Source organism: Nasonia vitripennis (assembly GCF_009193385.2).
Source record: "Nasonia vitripennis strain AsymCx chromosome 1 unlocalized genomic scaffold, Nvit_psr_1.1 chr1_random0008, whole genome shotgun sequence".
Classification (NCBI taxonomy): Eukaryota; Metazoa; Arthropoda; class Insecta; order Hymenoptera; family Pteromalidae; genus Nasonia; species Nasonia vitripennis.
Genome location: NW_022279595.1, coordinates 425,848 through 438,400, shown reverse-complemented (window position 1 = coordinate 438,400; position 12,553 = coordinate 425,848). Strand labels below are relative to the sequence as shown.

General features: G+C 38.2%; 1 protein-coding gene across 2 annotated transcripts in view; it reads right to left on the bottom strand.

Moving 5' to 3' along the window:
• LOC100680122 overlaps positions 1 to 12,553 on the bottom strand; it is a 138,405-nt gene that overhangs the window by 28,579 nt on the left and 97,273 nt on the right. The window lies entirely within an intron of this gene.

The following is a 12,553-nucleotide window of genomic DNA, read 5'->3' as shown; positions in this document are numbered from 1 at the left end:
AAGAGTAATACTGCTGTTCCCTGTCTCTATATCACACCCCGGCTCCTGAGCGTCTAACTCGTTTTTTTTCTATCAACTCGACTATCGAGTCGAAATTGATTTTATTCGAGTTTTCATAACTAAGTCTAATTTCCTTCACCTTACAAACCTCGTAATGCTCACCGATAGGGGAGCACACTCGGTACGCGTAAAATTTAGGCCCACCCGAGACGAATTTTTCTATGTATGACCCGATGCCATACAACATAAGCTCATCCGTCAGGTCACCTAAAAACTCCCCTGTAGGAAGATCGACCTCGCCTTCCGACGACCTATAAATAACCGAGTCTGTATCGTAATACAGTACTCTTTCACCTAAAAATTCTAAATAGTTTTGCAATTTTAGACGCGCTTGAGCCGTGGTGTACGCGGCTAAAACTGCATTCGTGCTCCCAGATGGAATTACAGCCTCATTTTTATAATTCCAATTTACGTACGTGGCTTTCTCACTCGCTACGATACAGTGCTTTACCTCAATTTCCGAATTATTAAGCAATCCCCATAATTGATTGGATGTCCTAACAATTTCTCTTTGCGGCAGGTTCGATTGCTGCCCAAACTTACGCCAGAAACTATTTAATATCAATTTAGAGGAAGCTCTTAACCCTGGATGTCTTTCGATTTTTGAAAATTATAATTTCCTCTGTTTTGAGTTTTAAAAAAGTATTTATAAAATCAACAAATAACCCACCACTCCTACCCGCATTTCTGATAGTCTTATATTGCCGGATTACGTACATTTTTATAATCTTATATGCGAGTTTAAGAGCTTTCGCTATCTCTATCGAAACCCACGTCCCAAAGAGTACGCGCGCGCTATCGCTATGGTGCGTACATTTGGTGACACACTCGCTTGTTATACAATTACGACACAAACCAAAAATTAAACGATTATTAGCTTTTATAGGTAGAACAGGGTGAAATAACGAACGTGGAGGAAACACATCGTACTTTACTAAACCCTCGACGTTATTAAAATTCTCGTAATTTCGACCGCTTATGAAAAAACAATCCTCTAAATTATAAATTTGAGGATGGCTCAGAGGATACTTACCAGTTTTGCAAATATAAGGATACAATAAGCATATGTTTACATAACGAATTTTGTCTCCTTGGCGAGCTTCATAGTATGTCACTATGTTGCCAGTGCGGCCTCCGAAAAACGCCTCCCGTGGATCCAACACTGTCGCCCTAGCGATAGGGTGTTTTTTTTTTATAAAATCCCTATACTCAACATTACCCCCACACTCTCTATCAAATGCGCACTCCCATTTTTTTACGAGGGAATAACCAGCGTTCACGATTTTACGAGAAATTGTTAACGTCTCCTCGGTACAATATTTCCAAAGTTGCCAAAAACCTTTTAAAAAATGTCTAAATTAAACAAATTTTCATTGAAAACTTTTATTGAAAGAAAAAAAATTAATATTAAATCTCAACAACTTTTTAAATTTCGAAATTTTTTAAAAATTTTTTGACAACATTAAAAATATTGCAATTCTATTAGTTTTAACCAAAATAACTATTTGTTTATCTCCAAAACAATTGGATTTTTTCATGTGGGAAAGATCTGTCTTTGCGGCAAATCTGAACCGTACTAGTCTTCGTAGCAAATCTGAACCGTACTGCTCTTCGTAGGGACCGACGATATGTTGTTATATTTATGATTATTTACGCGCCTTTAGGATTTATTGCATTTCACGCAATAATCCATACTAGGTTAAACGCCTAACAGATTTAAAATGCCCTTTATCTTCGGGATGATACGCAATATTTATAAAACTGCTATATTCGCTTGGTAGGTCGCGCTCCTGGTCAAACTCGAGAGTATCGCCGTCACCAAAGGTATTATAGTTAAAAACTCGGATGCAAATACCACGATTCGCGTAGCACCACTGGAATTTAAGTAATTCCGTGCGACCGCATCCTACCTCACTATCCACGGTAACTCCGGCCTCTTCTAATAAACGACGCGCACGCTCACCTTGTATCACCCCCCGCTTTTACCGACTTCTACTCACGCAACCACTCAGGGGTAGCATTTTTACGCACGTGAACCTCGCTGCAGATTAACGCCCGGGGTAAACATAACGCGTCATCGATTTTAACTAGAAACACCGATTTCTGATTTATTTCCTTCAGAGTTTCCGCGGATATTTTCCCCTTGCCTACTATGGGTTCAAAAATAGTCGCAGTTATTACAAAAGTTTTGTCAACGTCGAAACACCGCTGACTCTACGCGACGCTGTCGAAAATGTCGGCCAATTCGGAAGCGTTAAATTGGGTTACCGAACGGTATGACAGCCCCGCGCGACCTTTTGGAAAATCCGCGGACTTAATTACAACGCCTATCACGTCTTGCGGGGAAGCCCCCGCCGTGACATAGCGCGCTAATTTGACGATCGCCCTTCAATTATACTCGGAATATACTTCGATGCCTCGTATAACGATTTTTTTATCTTAAAAATTATCCGACGCTCGTTCGACCAAAAATTCGTATTCCCACTAAGGCTCTCGCTTACTAACTCTATATATTCAAAAGTACCTAGTGTGCGTGCGCATCCCTCCTTCTGGTAAGCGGCGCCCTTGTACTCCGCTTTGTCGTTGTCCTCATCCTCACTCTCCTCGGGCTGTACCGGTTGAGCGTTGGCACCCGGGCATCGGCTCGTCGCTATTTCTGCTCACTGTTGCTGTAGCTCCGGCGCTAGTACTGTGCCCTTCCTGTGTTGTCGGCGTGTGGGGTGTAGAGTCCTTCTCGACAAAATCGTCAAAGCCATCCAGATCTATTATACCCAACTCTGTCACTGAAAATATTTATAAATTTTTATGAATAACGTTTTTCACAGTAATGATAATAATAATAATTATAATAATAATTATTATTATACGTACATGCTTCGAAGTACTGCTGAAACAGCGGACTTAACTCCGTGTGCTTCATACATGGCCGTCCCTGAGCGAGCAAGGCCTCACAGGCAAGGGTTACTACCAGCTCGCTTTCTCGCAGCAAAAACTGGTATAACACTCCAAGTAGGCATGGTGTGTGCATCAATAATAATGAACGGTATCGTGTGTATTTACAATACCGAATATCACTCGCGCGCCATTGTTTTTACTTTTACTTACTATTTCACAAGCACTGTCGGATACTTTAAGTTTCTTCTCAACTTATAGAGACCGTAGCACACACACACACTTAGTAGATTACACTTTAATAATTTTTAATCCCACAGAGGTCTTCCTTCTTCCAATAATCCCTTGAAATATTCGATAGCCTCGTTAAGAGCCGCGTCTGCCTCCGGGTCGAAATCTGGGGAAAATACGGCAGATGCGGGCAGTATAGATTCAGCTTCAGGTACAGCAGTTTCAGATAAAATGAGAGAAGACAAGAGGTTCTTGTTATACTCTTTATTGATGAATCGATTTCTCCAGACGTGTGCTCGTGTGAGCGGTCAGAGCGGAACTCTACGGGTAGAACTCTGGTAGGCCCATAGCACAGAGATACAAACACACACGCAATAAATATACTCAAAGTAAAGACTGAGCTTTCGACTATTACAAAAATTGAACTTAACTCGGTTCGACTTGTCCAACGAGCGGAAGCAAAAAGACCCTCTAGCTCTCTTGCTTCCTTCCTGTTCGTCATTCCGACTGTAGCTTTCCCCACTTTTCCCACCTCCTAAAAAATCGGCGATAGCACATTTTCCGCAAGGTCTCTAAAGGGCCTACGTGCAGGCGGGGAGGTTATCCTGCTAAACAGCATGTCGCCGACATCGCCATCCGGGGCCGTCGCACGCTGGGCCCTATAGACATTTGTTGTTTCAAAATTCTCTACAGACCATGGTTTTCGACCAAACACAATAATTTTTTTTTTTTAATTGAACTTTATTAAAATTCTAAAAGCCCCATAAGGCCAGATTTTTGAAAAAATGTTATAAAATTAATTAAAAATCTATTTGAAAGTGATTATTGGGGTCACTGATTATAAATCTGGCATTAGTTTTGCAAAATTGATTTGATTAAACAATTTATTGCAAAATTATTATTTTATTCAAAACTACTTTAGTTTAGTCTAGTTTTGCACTGAGAACTTAATTCCCCGTATATGTGCAGCAGCGTTCATCACCGCATCAGTAGTACCGCGCTTGGCCGCTAGGCGGTGACGACACCAGTTTTCATATCCGTCAGCGAAGTAGCGTCCTGAAAGGTATATAATGATGCACTAATCCATGAATTTTTACCGTATTTTTTCGTGTTAAAAATTTGCCGTATTTGAGATCACGTTCGAGTGGCAGGCTAACGGTTAAATATCATTATAAATAAGCATTGAAATTAGACTTCAAAACTAGAATAAATATTAGGAGTTTTCAGCGATTATCGTTGCAAACAATTTTTCTTCAGCCGTTTTCACGGCTACTATTTGCATAGATAATTTTCACGATCATTATCAGTCGTTCTCACGACTACTTCTCTAGCGATTATCCTTGCAAATAGTTTTTCATCAGCCGTTTTCACGGCTACTGTTTGCATAGATAATTTTTATGGTCTTTTTCAAACAGACATTTTCACGACTACTCTGGCGATTATTGTTGCAAACAGTTTCTTATCAGCTGTTTTCACGGCTACTGTTTTCATATATAGTTTTCAGGTTAATTCTTGAACAGTCATCATCACGACTGCATCAAAGTTACCTTTCATTCATCCCCTCTAAGTGAAACCTAACAATGAATACTTTTTCCATTCAAAACGGTATATTATGTGATATACTGTTAAAATTAGACAATAAAAGTAGAAGTGTAAATTGCTTGATTGATTATATTAAAGCGCAATATGAGCTTGGCGATAAGGAATCAAGCATCGTTAAAAAAAACTTGAGAGTCATTTTATGGTCACTTTCAAGTCAAAACTGTCTGCTGTACTTTATAAAGAACACATATTTAGGAAAAAATATGTATCTACTAAATACTCTCTAGTTATGGCTAGTAAATGGGGATGTGACGGATCATCAGATCATAGCCAGTTTAAGCAAATATTCTCCGATGGAACTAGCTCAGATGAAAGTATTTTCATGATGTGTATGGTACCACTTATCTTAGAAGTCAATACTTTAGACGGTGCAACAGTAATTTGGCGTAACCCTCAACCTGGTTCGACTAGGCATTGCCGGCCAATCAGTTTTGTGTATGCCAAGGAACTCGGTGAGAAAACAGTGGCTGATGTTAATGCTATGAAAACTAAGATCGAGTCACTATTGCCTTCAATTGTAAATACAGATGTAAATCAATTCAAAATACAACACTCATTAAAACTAAAAATGATAGATGGAAAACTTTGCCAAGCAATAATAGGTTCTCCTTCTTGTGCAATGTGTAGCATTTGCGGAGCAAAACCTTCATAAATGAACGATTTGTATAAATTGGCTGATAGAACCGAAAATGAAGGAAATGTTGAGTATGGCCTTTCATCTTTGCATGCAAAAATACGATTTATGGAAAACGTACTCCACATAGCATACCGTTAGGATTTTTGTAAGTGGCAGGCAACATCAGATCAACAAAAAAAAAACAATGCCATGAAATAAAGCTTAGAATTTAACAGCGATTCAGACAAGAAACTAGCTTTATCGTAGATTATCCACAACAAGGATCGGGTAATTCTAACGATGGTAATAATGCTAGGAGATTTTTCCGTGACCCTGCACTGACAGCTGAAATTACAGGTGTCAATGAAAGTTTAATTACAAGATACAGTGTAATACTAAAAGCTCTTGCTTCTGGATCTAAAATAGACTCCGACAAATTTGACGATTATGCAAAAGAAACTGCCAAGTTATATGTATCTTTGTACGATTGGTTCTACATGCATGCATCTGTGCATAAAATTCTCCTCCATGGTGCGAACATTATAAATCACTTTCTCATTCCAATCAGCATTTTATCCGAAGAAGCTCAAGAATAACGGAATAAAGATTTTTAATACTATCGTCAATTTAATACTCGAAAATGTGGTAGAATCTACACGAATATAGATCTATTGCATAAATTATTAATATCTTCTGATCCTTATATATCTAGTTTAAGGCACAAGACAAAAAATATAAAGCTTGATGTCGATGATGCTGTTAAGAACTTATTAATTTTAACTTGAAATGAAGTGATACAGTTTTAAAATTGCTCAGCTTAAGGTATTTGGGTTTGAGGTTAAAGGTTTACGATTAACACTTTCTTTTTAATTTTCTATAATTGCAAATTGCCCACCTTGGAGTAGTGAATTTCCAAAAAAAATTGTTTATGCTTAGAACATGATTGGTTATAGTAATTATGCCCGTAAAATTCAAAACTAAAGTAGTTTTGAATAAAAAGATAATTTTGCAATGAATTGTTTAAACAAATCAATTCTGCGAAACTAATGCCAGATTCATAATCAGCGACCCCAATAACCACTTACAAATATATAGCTTCCTTCAGTCGCCCATTTGCTTATGGCCATTAATGCCTTAAGGTTTATGGGTTTATTGTTTAACTTAGATTTTTAATTAATTATTATAACATTTTATTCAAAAATCTGGCTTCATGGGTCTTTAAGAATTTTAATAAACTTCAATTAAAAAAAAATTATTGCGATTGGTCGAAAACCATGGTCTGTAGAGAATTTTGAAACAACAAATGTCTATAGGGTACAGTGTGCGTCGGCAGAGCGGGTCCTAATCCTTTTTTTACTCTTTTACTCCCCCATAAAAAAGTCATAAGCCCTAATTACTTTACGAGCGACACTTTATTGAATGCAGATGTCACGCCTGCAGTCCGTAGATCCCCCCGAATAGCGCTCCCCGCCTACGCGCTATACGTCAGTAGCCTACTAATCCTCCAAGCGTGAGCGTCTCATCAGTTTATAAGCACCACTTTCCTTCCGGCTTTCTCGCTACTTTCATCCTTGGCGGTCTTCGTCCAAGCTAATACTCGGTCGCCTACTCAGATCTTTTGTTTTCATCCACATCTACAGAGGATAAATCATGGCACAGGCAATGCTCAAGCGCAAGTTTGGAAACGAGCAGATCGCAGCGAGGAAGAAAAAAATCTTCATGGCGGTGATCGGCCCTAGGAATCGAGAAAATATTTAAGCTTTTTATTGTCTACAGTCTACGGCTTAAACAACTCCAACACGAAGAGAATTGTGGTTGGACTTTAATACGATAGTGATAAAGAAAGTTTTACCTCGGCAATACAGCTGATAAACTCGCAGTCTTCAGCAGATCTTAATTTGAGCCAAAGCAGTTGGACTGCATTACAGAATAAGTTTGACGATATTAAGAGTTATTTCGTATCAAATCCATCTCACCACCTCGTATGAAAGTAGGAGATATCGAATGTATTTTTACAACAATTTCCTATTTTTCACACAGCAATATTTCGATATTTACGGCTTCTACTGGGATGAAAATACTGCACCGTCTCGTTCGTAAAACACAAAAATTATGTAAATAGCAAAAAAAAAATATGTAAATAATCTATTGAATTCCGCAATATACTTATATTTACATCCTTTAATAAAAAATCTTCTATTCATTTTTGTACCTCTTCCCTTAGTCGTAAGACGTTAAAACATACTGCTCTCTATAATATTTTTTCAACATGGCTAAAAAGAATCTCATAAATATTTTACTTTAATAACATCGGGCCAGCTCGCAACTACGAGAAGAAAGACTCACTTAGATATTTCCTCCGCACTCAAATCAGATACTTTCCACATCCTGTTTTAAACGAATAACCAACTCATAAAAAAAACAAATTTATCGACATCAGATTTCCTAGTTTTCAAAAATGCTTTTTACCCGTGCTTGTTAAATCCGAGTGTTTGCAGAGCTAAAGAGTCCCAACACGGCCCCAACCGTCAAAAGCGGATACTCTGCAGCGCTGCGCACGCAAACGTTCGCTAGAAAAAATCGTCCACTTGAGTACGTACTAGGCCCCTGCACGTGCTCTTCAGATCCCCTCCTCACTCAGCGTCCCCCGCGAATCACCCAACTACCACCTCCTCATGCAACGACAACGGCGAGCCACCCAACCACCCCCTTCTCACGCAGCGTCATCAGCGAGTCACTTAACCACTTCCTCCTCACGCAACGTCTGCCGCGAGCCACCCAACTGCCCCCTTCTCTCAGGTCCCCGCAGCCCGCGAGCGCCAGTCGGCTATAACGTCCCCCCAGCCAGCTATCCCCTCCAGCCTCGGCTATAACGTCCACCTGGCTCTGGCGCCAGTAGGCCACCTCCCCTGTCTGGCGGAAACGTCCCCCTGCTACTAGCGTGTATTTGAAACACGCGTGTGCATGCAAAATAGACTTATATTCATTCTCAATAAAAAATGCGTGCGCTGTCAAGATGTAACAGATGACGCGAGAGATGCTTGTAAGCATGACCGACACAACCGCCCGCAAGATCGGTGTAATCGCAGAAATGAGTTTAGTTGAATTTTAAAGGGAGTTTTCTTAAATTATTTTTAAGAAACTAGCGGATGAAAATAACAAAACGGATCATCGAGAAAAAGTTGAGTAGGACTACCAATGTTTTTTTCAAAGATACAACAATTCAAAGTTTTTGTTGCATGCTAGCACTATATCTACATCTACATAGGTGCGAAGTGTTTCTCTCTTTTACAAGCTTTGAAAGTTTTTGATGTAAAACATCCTTAGATCTTCACAACGCGCGCTCCGTCAACATTTGTATACTACAGCTACACTGTAAAAAATTCTTTGTAATAATACAACTCTGAGAGTAAAAAATTCAGGCACATAGTCTCAGAGTAGTAAGTTTTTAGTCGCGTCATGAAATTACTAGTTGACGTAGAACATGTGAAACTTAAGGTTATAATAGTTATTTTCAAATCGAGTGAGCTCTATAAAAACATCTCGTTGGTTCAAACTTTTTATGAAAATATGACTGCTTGTTATACTAGCCAAAAATACTAAAAAATTGAGAATAACTGAGTTTTCGCTTAAATGTATACTTAATAGTTTAATACGTGCATAATTATACCGAGACTTGTTAAATATACTCAATAATAGTAAAAAGTACCATGCCTTCGTATTCTTGCGAGATGATTGTAATACAACACTGCCGATAAAATTACTGTTGGATTATGGGTAGCAATTTAATTAAAATTTTAGTTATAAGAGCAATAGCGCGGAATTTTGAAAAGCAGATGTTCTGTAATCTATGCAGCGCGTCTGTTAATCTATGATGATGAGCCTCTCAAAGACGCAGCGCGTATTCGTATTTATTGCCTACGCAGGATACGTGCGACAAACACGGTCATTAGGGATTAGCGAGGGACTCGCACTCCGCTGAGTGCGCAACTTAAATGATGCCCAGGTAGGCGACGTACATCTCCAGAACTGCATAACGCCTAAAGAAATCGCAGACAAAATCACATCCTTATACGGTACGACAAGCCAAGACGCACGAGTTAAAGTGTTGAAAGAGTTCTACGATTTTCGAATTAAAGACGATGTATCTGTCGCTCTACAGCTAGAGCAATTCAAAGGTATCTGCAGAAGATGGGCTGAAGTTAGAGAAAAACTTTCTGATGCAGCTATAGTGATTAGAGTACTGAGTGGTCAGCTAAGAAGATTTTCGGCGTTCCGAATGGCGTGGGAGTGTACACCAACAGAACCGCAAAGAAGGAAAATCTGGTCGCAAGACTAATAAAGGAGGACAAGCGCCTCTGCGAAGAAGACAGCAGCGTTGATTCTTCATTAGCTCTGCAAATCGAAGCATTGAAGATTCAGATTAATAAGCAAAAGGCCAAAGTCAAAGTCCGCACAAACACGCTCCAAAGCCACAAAAGCGTATAAAAAGGAGAACATCGAGAAACTGAAGAAACATACAAAGCGTTAAGTGCGTAAGCGAAAAGGATATTGGGCGCGAGAGGGCCCCAATAAAAACAGCAGTGAAAATAAGCAGCAAAATGCAGACGCATCTACGGTATCAACATATGTGAGTGATGTGAAACACGAAGATGTTTGGTTGGCAGATTAAGGTGCATGCATGCATATGATATCTAGAGAATAGGTCCCCAAATAGACTCCAATCTTTGAGCAATATTGTCTGAATGTTGCGTTCATAGATTCGCAAGATTCAATGATATTATTCAAAGATTATATAACCTTGCTGAGCTTTTGGAGCAGTATTGCTATGGACAGCTATTCCCGTTTTAGACCTGAGCTGGTCTGTCTACAGCATCCAATCTTTTTAGAACATTATATCAAGGTTGCATTACTAGATTACGCAATATTGCACAAGGGCACCATGATCTTGCTTAGACTATTGGACAATATTGCTACCAAATTAAATAATATTTCATAAGTATTTAAAAATTTTCGTATTATTATTATATTTGCAAGGCACAATAATGATTAGAGAACGCGTAAATGGCCTAGCAGTAGAAAAAGAACTGCAGAATGTGCTTTTGTACCTGAATTGAAGCGGAACCTTATCCCTATTGCCGCAATAAATGACACTGTTAAGTATGCGATAGAAATAGCAAACTATCATCACGCGGCTTGAGACACCATGGATCATTCAAAATGCTTAATCAAAACGTCACGGTGAGTGTAGTCCAGTTACCAAAAGGTAAGGGCGCGATCAAAAGCAAATAGGTTTTCTCAACCATCAAACAGTATTTTTATATTTTTACTTAAATAGTATATTGTGTACTAAGGGCGTAAAGTGGGCTTTTTTAAGCCGAGTGTAGAGTTTGCAGTACGAGTCAAGGCGAGTTAGCCCGAGCCGCAGGCGAGGGCGTTTATGAGCCGCAGACGAGTACTGCAACACCAGGCCAAAAAGCCCGCTTAGCCCTTGGTGCACACCATATTTTTCGTGTACCATATCATGTACTGATTTCCACGTTTACACGCACGCACACATACATATGTACATAATCACACCCACAACACACACACGCACATACACGAATATTTGATATGAACTATTAATCATTTACTTTAAAATATTTTAGCGGGCTTTTTTATTTTTTTTGCCCTGCAGGCGTTTTTAATTTTTTGTTTGCCCAGCCGGCGTGTTTAATTTTTTTTTGCCCGCCGGTAAAACAAAAACTGGTCCTTTACGCCCAAAAATTGTGCTTGTGTTACAAAAAATGTTTTATTTTTTGCTTCCTCCTAGAGGAAGCTTTGTAATAGTAAAATTTTGAGTTTCGTCAAAATTTCTAGAAAATACTTTTTGGTGTGTTAGAAGTTCAAATCAAGTGTTTTTTTGTCCTTATGGAATGGAGTGAGCGCGCGTGTGTGTGTATACCGTAATATTTCTGGAACTACTTCGTCAATATCAATAAAGTTTGACATGCATATCTATTTTTGGATTCAGAATTCGAAAAAAATAGTTACTTCTTATTTTCTTAAGTACATTTTTTTGCCTTTTTTTGATTTTTGAAAAACACTATTTTGCGTTTTTTCGATCATCTCATTATTACAAACAATTCAGCTAAAATGCATTTCAAAGAAAATAAAACCAACTACTTTTCGTTATTTGGTCCTCGGGATCGACCGCTTTGTTCGGCAGATAAAATGAAAAAGGTGATTTTTTTTTAAATTCATATTGCTGAAACTAAACACCATAACCTAACGAAAAAAAATCATGTCGGTAGGTCATGTGCCAAACTATATCCTATTAAAATTTCAAGTGAGTTGACTACTTAATTTTTCAATAATAAATCGAAAACTGAAAAAAAGAGTTTTTTTGTACCTCGATTACGGACGTAAAAAGGCCTTATTGCACTTGAGATTTTGGGAAAAAGAAGATATTTTATGTGTTTTGGCTAAGTTCATTGCGCAGCTTTTAAACCCTTATTGTTCTTAAGATATCAGAGTTTCATTTTTTTTTTTAATTTTTTGATTTCTTATATCTCCAAAACAGTCAAATGATTCAAAATTTTATTGGGTGATTTAACATAAAAAAATCTATCTGCTGCTAAAATGTTAAACGATTACGTCAAGCGGTTCTCAAGTAAAGAGCTAAAATGTAAAAGCCGATTTTTCCCAAAACTTTTACTTTCTTTTATAGGGGTGTCGTTGCACGTCGTTAAAGTCCCTCCCTATGAATTTATGTCATACTGATATATTCTGTGAAAAAAATTGACGGCAGCGTTCGTATTCTATAATAAAAAAACAGAAGGGTCCGCAAACTTTCGGACAATGAACCATCCAAAACTTATATACTAAATTATGTATCGAAAACCGCCTCATACATTAGCAGGCAGATTAGACTGTATATTAAAACAATATTTTATTTATTAAACCTATAAATTTAGTTGGAGGAAGCTACGTGCCAATGAATTGGCAGCGGTTTTTTACAGTGTACTTATATATATGTCCCCATTGTATGAGTATTAAAAACAATTTAAGATTTTTATTGGTACATCCTGCAATAAGTTATTCTAAATAAGAATCAAAGGCTCAAGAATTCTATTTTATATGTGTAGTAAGCATGCCTCAAACACGTTA